The sequence below is a fragment of the Solea solea genome, chromosome 16, assembly GCF_958295425.1.
Source record: "Solea solea chromosome 16, fSolSol10.1, whole genome shotgun sequence".
Classification (NCBI taxonomy): Eukaryota; Metazoa; Chordata; class Actinopteri; order Pleuronectiformes; family Soleidae; genus Solea; species Solea solea.
The window spans coordinates 17,396,184-17,410,631 of record NC_081149.1 but is presented as its reverse complement, the minus strand read 5'-3'; positions in this window follow the sequence as shown (position 1 = coordinate 17,410,631).

The following is a 14,448-nucleotide window of genomic DNA, read 5'->3' as shown; positions in this document are numbered from 1 at the left end:
GGACAACACTGTGTGAGTTTGTCACCAGAGAGTAATTATTATAGGTACAATCCACCATTTTTTTTTTATAACTTACACCACACCGATTGTTCTCCACAACCGATAAAATAAAGGCATAAAACAGACAAACTTTCTCTGCACTGATATAATCACCCTTGATGGTGGTTAAGGGTGCGATTATAGTCGGTGTTAATGAAAGGCTTGAAATGAGAAGTCGGTGCCTCTGTTCCCGTGGTGCACTTTTTGTTTGGTTCAATTATTCCACTTGTCAGCAGGGAAATAGTAGTCCTACATTCTGTTTTCTCAATAGAGTACAGTTGTATGTTTGTGTTCCCCGGCAAGCAGATGATCCTTTAATTACACAGAACCATGCCTGATTGTGCAGGTGGACTGGCCCAGCTGTGACCTCTGCTCCCTGTGACTGCTCAGTCTTGCCGTGGGCCGCGTCTTTTAATTGGCTGTGAAATGATAATGTCGTTTTCCCCACCTCTCTGTCCCTAGACGCCACAGTAGCAGGTGGGCTTCAGATGGTCTGTTTATTTCTGGGATTGATGCTGAAATATGGCATAATGAAGCGTGGAGGGGAGGTTCTGGCTCGAGAGTTGTGCAAAAGTGCTTCACTAAGTAGATGTATTTTGGTTACGGCTGGATATGTGGCGCATGGCGGCTGGATCTGGTTTACTGCTGAGGATTGTACTTTTATAATATTAAAACGTGCTTAATTCATTCACAACGTTCAACTTATTTATTATTATTGACCAGCAGGTGGCAGTATGTACCTATTTTTGATTAAAATTCCAACCTCTTACACTGTAGGTATGTGCAGATGCAGTGCATCTTGAGACATTGAGCTGTTCATTGTATGCTCATTCTCTCTCTCCCTCACACACACACACACACACAGGAGCATAGAAGACGCACAGACACTAGTGACTGACTTAAAACATCGTCTTTCCCAGGCAATGTTAACATCCTATTCTCTGTGCCACACACAATCTGTTCAAGTCATTAGGAAAGAATTTCCCCAGGGTGAGAGTTGCAGCCTGTAGAAAAACAGAAGGAGGAAACAACAGGATGGAAGATAGTGAGCTGAAGAAGACAGGGTGGGGGCGAGAAACCGAGACAGTGGGGGGGGGAAGACTGAGGGAGTCAGCCTGATGTGACGCTAAATAACTGGGGTGAAAAAAGGATAATGGAGATAGATTGTCCTCGCCTTTGTCGACTTTTACTCTCTCTCACACAGACAACACAGTCAATCTAAAGTGAGGCTCAAGAGGGGAAAACCGCATGTAGATGATGTGTTGGGGGAAGGCAATTCATCAGGTGGTGTCGATGTGCTGTCTGATTAACGATCGAAATCACACACATACACACTTTATATCAGCTGTCAGTCACGTCCTGAGTGAGGAATATAATTTCCCTTCAAGGCATCTGCCATTTGTGCTGAGCTGGTGTGCCCATCGAATGCTCATTTCACAGCTGTAGCTCTAATCTTCTATTGTAAGCTCAGAGTGTGCTTCTTTGTTCGTGCAGGAGATGCAGCGATATATATCCTCCCAGGCGCTCCACCTGCTCCCTGGTGTTGCACAAAACCCCCCCAAACTGCGGCAAAGCAGCAATTGTTTGAATTATAATTATAATTATTTGAACAATATGCATATGTGTCAATATCTTATAGTGCCTCCACCACCGTGACATGCAGTGATACTGTAGCTGTAGCTGGAAGAATACTATTGGTGGCAGAAGGGTTTTACCTGCTTGTGTGGCTGTACTTTGTTGTTCATTCTGGCAGTGAGCAGCAGCAGCAGCAGCAGCAGCAGCAGCAGCAGCAGCAGCAGCAACAAAAAGAAAGAAAATAAATTTCACCCTGAAAAGAAATGTGTCAGAAGTTAAAGTGAAGTAAAAGTTTGTCCCTGAAGGGCAGTTTCCTTTCCACCAGTAGTCATCAAAATAGCACACATCAAGACATAAATACAACTCGGACAGGTGGACACAGTGATCACTGATGTAATAAATCAGAGTGGGGCAAATTGTAATTAGTTTGAAAAGGCCAACAGCAGTAGCTACAATGCCGAGATTCAGAGACTTTAATAAGAGACGTCACGTGTGTTAATCATGAATGAAATAAGCTTGGTTAAAATCTGGATTTACACTACGTCTCTTTAAGATAATCTTATGCCGACATGGAGCTGTAGGGTCATGGAGTGCCGTGTACTGTCGTAGTATAGTGCTGGAATGATATATCCCAGGTTGTGGTTAGGGTAACAGCGATTTCATTCTCTCCTCTATTGTCTTATTGCTGGGAAACAGCTGTGCCATTCAAACAGTTCAAGAAGGGCTTCTCCAAAAAAAAAAACCCCAAAAAAAGCAACATGATCTGAAAACATAGCAGCTCTAATCTGCAGCCAGAGGCAGGTGCTTTACATTTTCATTTAACGTGTGCGATGATGATTGTAATGAAAAATGAACGTGGAGGAATCAAAAATAAACGTGTAAAAAAAGACTGGAAAGGCGGCACAGGATTAATGAGCAGCTTTAATTGAGCGTCACCCAGTTCCACAACAGAATACTGATGGACCAGTCGGATGTGCGTTGTACTGCACGGTGCTATTTTATTGCAGCCATGGTGTCATTTGCATATAATTTAATAAAGATGCACAAAGTGAACGTTGGCACGTGTGTGAGAGCGTGGCGTTCTGGTGCAGCACTTCCCAAATCTGGAATCTGGGGCTGCACATTTATTAACATGCTGTGCTGCCTTCAGGAGGCTGTGGAGATTAAAAAGAACTGAGGGAGAAGCTTTTCATAAATCTGCTGTGGACAAAGGACACTCGAACAACCACTGACATTAATTCATAGATAAATATAGACAGATTTATGTAATGATCTCACAATGACAGCGTGTAAATGGGGAAAAAGGCGGATTTTGAGAATTAATTTCACTCTGGAAAATGCTGGTCATTTGCACTGCCACCAAAATAGAGCCCTATCACATTCAGCCGTATACTTGTGTGATTTTCACACTTCCACTTCCTGCCATATGCCAGTTTTGACTGTGGTCCTCGCTTTCAGTGCACTTATTTGATTAAGTGGTGAATATGGCAGTCTTAATACTGTAGCCATCTGTTTTTGTGTATGATTGGCTTGGCAGAGCAAAACAAGTAGAAATCCGCAGCGTTGATACGCCGTCGTTTACGCCGCACCACAGGCTGCACTTCCTGTCCGATGCATTTCCCACTGCAGTTGAACAGCGTCTGCGTTACCAACACTTAAAAGACTGCTGGTCGCATTGCATTGAGCTGGACCCTCTGCGCTTTAGGTTCATGCATTCAGCAGATTCACCTGTGCAAACACAACTCCCAGTGGTAGTGAGTGGACCAGCGTGGAGCTTTAGTGATTGCACTCCACTTTGTCTCTCTCCTTCCCTGAGCCTCAGCAGATGGCTCCACCACAGGAATGGGCTTGGGCTCGGGCTCGACGAGTAACAGCCCAGCAGCTCCTCTCTCTGTCTATCGATCTGACTATCTCTTCCTTCATGCCCTCTTTTTCTTTCCCCCTCTTTACTCCCTGCAGTGTTTGCAGTGCTGGCCATACATGAGCCACCTGGAGCCAGAACACCAAGGTGGCAGCCGATGAGAATTCTCAGTCCTCCCACTCGAGCATCAAAGTCTTCTTGTGGGCACTGAAGTGTGGACAAGCTTGTCCCCAGTGTCGCCGCCCCTCTTAAAGCTTTAAAAAGCAGTGATAATAATGAGCATTAAAAATAAAAAGGCAGAATAACTTTACACATTATTTTTGCAGAGGAACAACATCACGTGTAGCTCAAGCAGCTGGAATTGGGAGAGAAGAATAAGAGGATATTTTTAACGACTCGTGAAATTCAAGTTAAACATGAACGTAACAAGTCAGACGGAGTGTGCCGTGGCTACAGGGGAACGTCTGACAACTGATGGACGAGTTCTCAACTCGGCTCCATGAAGAACATACTCATTGACACATATTTTTGCCTCCCCTGATGTAACACCGTCTCCATGGCAACAGCTCAAGCTGACCTTGCCTAATATGTACCAAAACCACTGGGCGCTGTACCGCACACAGAAATATGCACCAGGTGAAATGAGAGTAATCCTGCACACAGAGCCCGAGCAGAATGAATGACAATAATCACCAAAGTCTGGCCGAACCACGAAAAGAGCATCAATGTGGAAGTGTGTTGTTGTCATTGACTATTTCACTGCCTTTCCTTCTTTATGTGACGCCAAAAATAAAGTTCACCAAACAAACGCACGCTTCATTTCCGCTGCACGCTGTGTCTTTTTCTTTTCTTAGCCCTGCGTGCGATGAGCTCCAGCGTCATTAGTATACCATTAACTTCCTTTATATTTAGGCATGGATCTCAGGCCGTGGCACCTCAAGGCTTCTCATTACAGGCAGAATCTATTTAGCTCTTTTTAAATCTGGTGATAATTGGTCTCTCGGTTCATTGGTATTGATCCACTTGTGCATGTGTGCGTGGCAAAGAGATCGACTTGTTGTTTGGCCATCTGTGAAGAAGCATTGTCATTCACACTCTTATATGTTACAGACCTAAAGATGCTTTAAAGATTATTCCATAATGACTAGTGCATCTTCTCTGGGGAGGGACTTTTTAGTTACACATCTATAATGATTTTGATTTAAAGCACATTGCTTAACTCTTGGTTTCCTAGTCTTGTCAATCGTTTTTAACCTTTGTCTGGAAGGTGTCTCAATTCAAGAGAATGTTTAGTAATAATTATGTAATGATGGACGAGTAAATGTCACTTGTAGACTGACTTACAAATATATGAATTCATAAGAAATGGGATATTATTTTAACCTACAGTACTATGCAAAAGTGTTAGGGCACCACTGGATTTGTTTTTTTTTGTTAAATTCTGTGATCATTGGCATTGAGGTTCCACGACAGGTTTAAGAGAGCCAGGTTTGTGCTATTGTTCAAGTGTAAGGGTCAGTCGCATTTTTGAGGCACTAAATGTTGGTGAAAACGAATGAAAATTACCATGCAAATTTAAAACCTGGCGAAAAAATGCTATAAAAATAAGGGGGATGTGTAAAAGTGGTGCAAAATGCCTCAGAAGGATAACTTTTAATGATGTTTCTTCTGTATTCCTTTGTGTAACAGTTCTGCAGTTTGATAATAATAATACATTTTATTTGAACGCTATACGTCTTAAATAAGAGGATAAATCAAACACTACACACAGGCAGTAACAGTGGGAACAGTGGGCGTAATGCTCATATCATTACTCAAACACTCACTTTGCTAATTAGGACATTCTGTTGGTCAATCACACACAAATGCTTGTAGTGTTCTCCTCTAACTTCCCCTCAAAGAAAATGCTGATGATGCAGCGTTGTTTCTTACCCCTTCCCTTCTCTTTACATGAACATCCCATTAATTATGTATCACGTTAATTAGGCTCGTCAAAACAGTCTATGGTCACAGGAAATTCCCCTCTGCTCTAGTTCAAACATAAACGGGTCCTTTTTATTTTTCCTTCTCCCCCCCCTAATACCCAAGGTCCTTCCTCTCATCCATAACACACAGCTGACAGAAAGAAAGAGGGAGGGCCTTGGGTATTTGTTGTTGCCCCCTCAGGCTTTTGCATGGTGTTAGGCGGGGAATACAATGAAATAACATGATAACAAGATAAAAGCGTCAGGCCGGACATCAAAGCAGAGCAGCCGCTTGAATATATGGAGTGGGTGTGCAAAGGACAGCGAAAGAGGCAGTGATGAAACATTATAGATGCCATTAATGCTGAAAATGTTCATCAAATAAGAGTGAAGGTAGCAGCTGCAGCAGGATATGCACATAACGTACACGTGACAAATACGCATCTGCACCTCAGAATTCGACACAAACTGCAGCAACTCTTCTCACTGCTTACATTATTCTTCCTTTACGCTGCACAATGTCACAGGGAAGTTAAACACACCACAGCCTAAGGGCGTAAATCCCCCGCAAACCCTGTAATTTCTGGAAGACCACATGCAAGTGTCACGGCCCAAGGATCCATCTTTTTGCAATGAATTATCCTTGCAGTTATTGATCGACGCTGCGCTCACAAAGGTGGGGGTGTCCAGGAGCCTTGGAGGTGGTAAAATCTCCATTGACGAAGAGGAGCGAATGTTTATCTGTGCAGACGCCATAAGCAAAACTCTCTCCCTTTATTACTGCCAAGTGTTCAGACACACACACACACACACACACAAACACACTTTTAGAAGTTTTAATGTGCTGCTCTCACACTATGAAGCGATTGCAGGGTTTGGGGAGGTGGCTCCTGCATCGTGAATCCATTGGCCTTTCATTAATCCAGGGCTTTAGTAACACTGCATTGATCCTCCCTCTTTCCTTGTTCAGAGATCAGTCGCGTACCTGTCCACGGACACTCTGCAGCTTGTAGTGCCGTCTTTTATACTCACACAGACACGTCAGTGATGGGCCAGATTTAACACTGAAAGTAAAAGACAATGAGGCTGCGTGACGGCTTTTAAAATACAAGATTTAAGGGTCTCAGACTCAAGTTTTCAAACTAGTGACATTTCTCATGTTTAGGGGAAAACGGGAGGTTAAAATCATCACATAAGCAGATGCTTTTTCCAGAGATTCAACAAGACATTGTACAAAAATGAAAAACAAAAATACCTTGTTGGCTGTTGTTATATCACCTTCATGGATTATGGATCACAGAAAATCTCTTTAAAGCCTGGGAATACTAGTGGAACAGGGTGTACCAGAGGCTGCATATCCGTTTTTTATGTGGTTAACCTGAAAAAAAATCCATTTGCTCTCACTTTTTACTCTGCCTCTCTATCTCAACTAGAAGCGACACCCTGTGCTTACTTGTGAACGTGCAAAACAAAGGGTACAGCCGAGTGTTCGGTAAAAGGGGTGAAATGGGATTGAGCAAACGTACTGTATGCTCACAAAATAACCTGATCTCCTCCCGACTGATTCCCTCTGCCCTCTTCTTTTCCTGCAGCACGACTGTAAAGGAAGACCGCGAGCGACGGACTGACACAAAGAAGGGGCCGGTAAGGATGGAGCCCAGGATAAAGAAGTGAGGAGAAAATAGCAGCGGAGAGCAGAAAGTGAACACAACGGCAAATTATAATTAGGTTATAATTAATTTGCCATCACCTAAAAATGAAATGCAGTGAAGCATGATAGTGCTAGTTCAGGGCAGTCAACTTCACTGCAAGCTTCACTCACCATAACCTTCCAATTTGGCAGTCCATTTCAACTGCAACTCTTGGCATCCATCTCTCTCTGCCCGTAATTGCATTTGTCACCTCGGTCCAGCATTTCACCCCAAACCTGTAGGCTCCGACCTTTGGTTTAAGATATTTGCTCACCACTCCTCAATCTCATGGATATACACACACTGTGGAGAGTGATGAAATCCGATCTTAGACACCAAACTCAAACATGTCTCCTGCAGCAGTAAATATTTCAACATACAGAACCACAGGCGCTCCGTCTTGATGTTTGTTTTTCAGGATTTAAAATATGCACTAGCTTATAGAGAGATAGAGACAGCGCCACCTACGGAGGCGGAGTCAGACGTTTGCGGCGAATCAACCGATTTTCTCCTCCAAATGATCGTCAGTTGGTTTCAATATGCATCCTCACCTCTCGATGCCACTAAATCTATGAGGCTGTGTGTATATGTGGGGGATGGAGCCCTGACATTTGCATGGAAAATACAGTGCAGAATGGTAAACATCTGTTTCTCACCTCAAAACACAGAACAATTCCACTCTGGGACTTCACACAAACATATTTTGCAATGACAACCACTTATTGTTTTGGGTTCAGGTTAAAGGTCAATGGTTCCACTGTCGGATACCAATTCAAAGGAACAGAATGATTAACGTCAGCACCTTTAGTTTTAAACCCATTCTGTACCTGGTTGGGCAAATACCGTAATCCCTGAGAGGGTTTTTGAGAGGTGATGAGTCGTGGTCTAAATGCTACCTGCTGATTGGTCTGAGACATTTCCCCTCAGTTCCCAGTTCTCCCCTCAGCTGGGCTGAGAGTGGTGTGGATTTTATAACTGAGAAACCTGAATTGACTGACTGAGAGCTGCCCACAGAGGAGCCTGCACACAAAAACAGGATTAATAATACAACACAGGGAAGATAATGAGATCACATGGTCACTGGTGAATAGTGCCGTGCTGGACAGTCTGTCTCAGCTTGGAAAGAGGGAGACATTTGTTTGGCAGTTCCTGTTGAAAATCAAAGTCACAGCTCAATTCCAAATGCAATTATTTGTTCGACCGTGCCACTTGATACTTTCCCCATAAGGTAGCAGCAAATAGTTTATTTCTGTTAAGTTGTTGTTGTTTTTTATCAATATCACTTTTATTTCTTATCCAAACACTGCCAAAGTGGTCACTTCATACTCTGGTGCCCTTAGTTAGTCACCTGTCAAGCGACTGTGATTGACCGACAGACAACATTGCATTTAAAGATGGATAACCCATGGAAACTGTCCTCCAGTGTCACATGGTACCATGTGACCAATATAATCCCTGTGCAGAAACAATCTTTCACGCGATATAATAACTAATTAAGAATAAGAAGGGCGAAATGGATTTTTATCTTTGAATTTTAAAGCCAAGTAAACTGTCGTTTAATGGCAGTAAAAAGTCATTTCCTTTCTAGGAGTAATATTTTTTTTTTATTTGTTAAACAATCAAAGTCAAATACAAGCTATAAAAAAATATAAATTTTACATGGGTAATGACTTGCTGTCCAGATGCTGTTCAGTTGGTTTTGCTTTATGCCGACTCACTACATCCCTTCATTTCCTCAATCATTTTACATTTCTCCTGATCAGTTACACCTAAAAATAACGGACCAGATGTGAAACTCACAGCTTGTGTCTTGTTTTTGTAAATCAAAACAGCTTTTATTTATTTTTGTTATTGTTTATAGCCCACAGCTTATTTAGTTTTATAATTCCGCTTCTTCTTTCGGCTTCTCCCTTTAGGGGTCGCCACAGCGGATCATCTGCCTCCATCTTGTCTCTATCCCTTGCGTCCTCTTCTGTTACACCAGCTGTCCTCATGTCCTCCTTCACAACTCCTTCCTCTTTTCCTCCTGCCCAGCGGCTCCATCTTCACCATCCTTAGTCCAATATAATCCCTGTCCAAACCATCTCAACATTGCCTCTTTTTCTTTATTTCCAAACTGTTCAACCTGAGCTGGCCCTTGAATAAGCTCGTTTCTAATCCTGTCCGTCCTGGTCACTCGCAACAGAAGTTTCAGCATCTTCAGCTCCGCCTCCTCCAGCTCCGACTCCTGTCTTTTAGACAGTGCCAACTGTCTCTAATCCAGACATGATAGCAGGTCTCACTACCATCTTGTAGACCTTCTCTTTCACTTTTGCTTCGATCCTTGTGTCACACATCACCCCTGACACTCGTCTCCACCCACTCCACCCGGCCTGTTCTCTCTTCATCACCTCTCTCGTGCACTGTCCATTGCTTTGGATGGTTGACCCCAGGTACCTTCACCTCATCCATTTTCTCTACCTCTAGTGAAACATGGGGAAGCTCATTTCAGGCCCAGTTATTTATATTTAAGTCAATTCTGAAGCTGAACTTCCCTGGAGGTGTCTTTGCTGCATTTATCCACTCACCTCGTCTCAATTGAAGCTCAGCTTCTACTGGTTTTAATGCGCCGTGCCACTGCGGTAATGTACATGAAGAAAATCGTATCAGATAAAAAACAGCTGGTTCTTAAAAAAACTAGTCAAGTTCTATCAAATATTTGACTATTTATTTTATGAAATTTTAGAGCTTCTGTAATGGAGCAATTATCTCTGCTCTACTCCTTGCATCTTCACCACCACACACACACATATTCTGTCTTCTGTAACCTCCACTCCTCTTTTCTCCACCTCTCTCGGCTCACTTCCACCCGTCCTCTGCTCTCACTACAGATTACAATATCATCTACAAACAACATAGTCCACAGAGACTCACGTACTAATCTGCCACTCTCGACTGCCTCACATAATACCACAGTTCCTCTTTTGGCACCCAATTATAAGCTTTCTCTAGATCCACAACGACACAGGGCAACTCCTTCTGGCCTTATTTCCACTACTCCAATTTAGTTTTAAATTCCATCCATCCATTTTCTACCGCTTTATCCTCCACATGAGGGTGGCGGGGGGGGGGGGGGGGGGGGGGGGGGGGTGCTGTGCCAATCTCAGCTGACAACGTCGATAGGCGGGCTACACCCTGGATAGTTTGCCAGTCCATCACAGGGACACATATACAGACATACAAACAGCCACTCTCACACTCACACCATTGGAGTTTCCAATTTGCCTTTTCCCCATATTGCATGTTTTTGTACAGTGGGAAGAAAGAAAATGCAAACTCCATGCAGAAAAGCCCTAAACCAACCGTGTGCCCCTAGTTTTATAATATCAAATTGAATTGAACTGACCTCTGCCCCTTTCGAATGTAAATACTGTATGTCACAGATCACTTTCAGAGGTTTACTGACTCTCTACTGACAACAATGCTCTTTAATGATATATCATTTATGGGTGAATTTATATTCCACACTGTTGTGGCTTTGAAGAAATGAAAGAACAATCATTGGTACAACTTTAGACAATATAATTGTAACTCAAGGTTCACTTGATAACTTTTCTGTGAGCTTTAAACAAGTTGCATACTTAGGGTGAACCTGTCTCTTTGGCAGTCCACACACAACCAAGAACCCAAATATTAGACTGAGGTAAGACTTTTGTTATCTATAGTTCATCTGCACTCCAGCATCTCTAATACAGTCTTAATCCTATTACACTCCCATTTAATGCATTAGTAATGCGTTTGAGTACAAGTTTCTCAGTCGCTTCCCTGTACAATCCGAGGCTTGAAATATTAATAGTGCAATTAAATCCCGCCGCACTGATTGAGACAACCGTACAAATTACTGTAATTATTTTAGAAGCACTTAACTGTTAAAGGACAAGTTCACTAGTATTCCTGACAAAGTGCTGCATGTGTCAAACTCCAACTACCGGAGCCTCATATTTGTCTCAGAAGTCATTTTTTTTTTACACAAATTATGAGAGGATTACAGGGAGAATTACAAAAGCAAGCAATTTGTCGTATTTGTCCTATCAGTCTCCTCTGCTGTATTCTTTCTTCCTCACCTGTTTATGCCTAATATCTTTCCCTAATATCAGTTCTCCTCTTTGTCCCTTTCTCTTTTCTTTTTTTTACCCTTATTCCCTTAACGTTCACCCTGTCTTTTATTGCAATTTGGATTCTTCCTGTGCAAGAAGTGCTGGCTTCATTTTCACTTCCTGGGTTCCTGTGGACATACAACATATGTTCAAAAGCTAAATATGGACCTTATTTTCTTCCTGCCAGTGGAGTTTGTAGTCCAGAAATGCTTCATGCTGTGCTTGTCCTCTCTCACTGACGCCGTCTTAAATGTTTTTGGCGGCTTTCTGCGATGACTGCATTCAGTTTCATCCGCAATTATCTTTCCACCAGTTCTTTGAATTCTTTTGTCTCGCCTCTCTGTCTCTCTCTCTCTCAGCTGTAGCTCTGTCTGTTAGTGATAACGTCGCTCGCGAGAACAAAAGAAAGAAAACTGTTTGGGCAAAAGGGAGGTGACTTCTTTTTCCAGGAAGGAAGGACGCACTTGACAATCAATGCTTTTCTCGGAACTCCTTTTGCAGCAAAAAAAAAAGACCGACTGAGTCTCTGTCTTTACACCTCGTTCTCTCCTATACTTCAGTGCAGACAGCAGGCTCTGAGGTAAACAGGGCAGACAGGTTCTCCAGTGGAGGAGAAATGCTCACCCAGTGTGGGCCTGTACACTCAGCAGAGCATCTAATTGCAGTGATAAATGTGTGAGATCGTGCTTTCCCCGCATGAACCTCAACATGAGGGAGGTACCAAAGGCATGAATATGCCGTGTGTGCACACATATGCAGACACAGGTTTGCGCAACTATTCTTCCGAGGACACTGAGAAGGTCCTAAAGAGGCAACAAATAACACGAAAAATACATGCATTATGTTACTACAAGCTGCGTTTTGGGTGTGTAACACCTTTGCTGTATCCTTACTTTAGCATGAACAATTTAACAACAATTATCTTGTTAAGTATCTCAGACACTTTCCATCCATATTTCATTGTGGGAATGAGGTCCCGTCCGCCTACGAGCGGGTCTAGAAAGTGCGGAGTTAGTGTTGCAGTTTCCCAAGTGTCACTGGTGGGTGTGAAACAAAAATAAGAAAGAAGATGTTTCTCGACTCAGGGGGAACTGAGGTTGGGAAGCACAATTTTCAAAAGTACTACCCCTATTCTAGTAACACAAAGCTAAATGCAAATCGGTGAAGTATTCTTTTAGACATAATATGTGACATTTTGGCGTCGTTTTTTTCATTATTTTGCTTTACTGTTGATCTATCAACATGTAACCCCTGCCTATATTATTACGTAAAATGTATCCTATAAAAGAAACCCTATGAGTTAACCTTGACTGTTACTGATTACTGTGCTTTATTCAGGACACTACCCAAAAGATATTTTGTTTATATCAATCAGGGAATTGCAGTGATAAAAAAAAAAAAAGTGGACAGACGGCAAAACTAAGTTAATTTGTTTTGGCAAATTGGGATTAAATCCAAGACATGTACAAAAGGCTTTGAAATTCACAAGTGTCTTCACAGTGTGCCCTTCACTACAAACCTTGTGTGATGCATCATTTGAATTTCAGTGTTTTTCAAGAGTTCAAGCTGATATTCTCTTTCTCTCCGTGGACTCGTAGCACAGCAGGCCTCAGAGGCTACAGCCAAAAGCACTTAACACCAAGACCCAGCTTTCAAAAAACTGGATCTTTTAAACGCAACAGGCATCAGTCATGCATTGAATCCACTCAGCGCCTTTGACATACTTCAAAAACGGTGACTCTGGTCAACGAATGACAACGTAGGTAATGCATATTGGCTGAAGTCTCTTTTTAAACTGTAAGAAACTAAATAAGAAAATTTTGAAAATACCAACGTACTTTTGCCAACCATCAAAACAGTTTTCAGTAAAAGAAAATTGCAGAGGCATATATTCAACTTAAACAGAGATGGGGCCAGCTAGAACTTGGACTTTAAGTCATTCCGTTGAAGAAATAAGCAGCTGAGCATACGACTGAACCACCACATCTCACTTGAAATACATCTTCCAAGGCATAAACCAGTCACTTGACATTGTTAGTGTATTATTTTTCCACTATAATCTTACCAAACAGCAGACCAGGTGGTTGAGGGAATCAGTCAATCATCCATCATGATGAAAGTGCAGTGAGGCTGAAACTAGCAGTGTCAGCACAACTCCCAATCTCCTGGTTTCAGCTGTCACAGCTTTCTGTTTCCCTGCACTGCTGAGGTAAAGTAGAAGACACGGGGGAAGGAGAACAAATGTTCACAAACAGTGATATGCACATGATGGTAAATGTTCACATGGGCTGCCAAAATGAATTAGTACAGACGGAGAGAAGTGTTTCCACTGCACTTGCTTGATTAATCCATCGACGTCAAAGAAATAGGAAGCTTCTGTACATGAGAGTGAGGTAGAAAAGACAAAAAATGAGATACGGAGAAGGGGAATGTAGCAGCTATAGCATGCAACCACACTCTACCTGACTGGAAATAAACAACACAAATAATACGTGGAGCCTGTTTGGATTTCAACATCATCCGGGCACCAACAGCCATTTTTCCTGATAATATATAGTTGACAAATTTCAGCAGCACCTCAGTTATTCTTTGGTTGTGCCACCTCCACCGCCTGCCTTTATCTCTCGGTTTCTGGAGCCCACGTTACAATCAATGGAGCTGGACAACTCCCTGGACGGCTACCAAGAGCGGGTCTCTCTCTATAAGGCGTTTAAGTATCAGGATAAATGCGTCAGGAAAGACTCCAGTGGTTTTTGCAGGAATAGTGGGGGGGGGCTGAAGAGGAGACAACAACCTCATTCAGACTGTTATAAGTGAACACAACTCATATACTGTACATGGCAACACACTTCATTTTAAAGACCTTGCAGATAACAGGGGGCAATTACAATTACATGTTCACTCACACGTACTTGTTTGTGCACCCACCGGTAACACTCTGCACACTGCACACACACACACACACACACCTCCACCCTTCTGCGGTGACATTTGAAGGACAGTGGCCTTCAGGGAGAGCTGGTTTTTTGAGAGGTTAAATGAGGCGGAGGGCTGCCTGGTTGGGGGGTGTGAGGTAAACAACACCTCGGAGTTCAGTGTGCATGCCTAATGTGCTCCCTTCGTACTGGTGGCTCTGCTGGGCAAGGCTGTCCGATGACAAGCTGTCTAGAGAAATCTCCTGC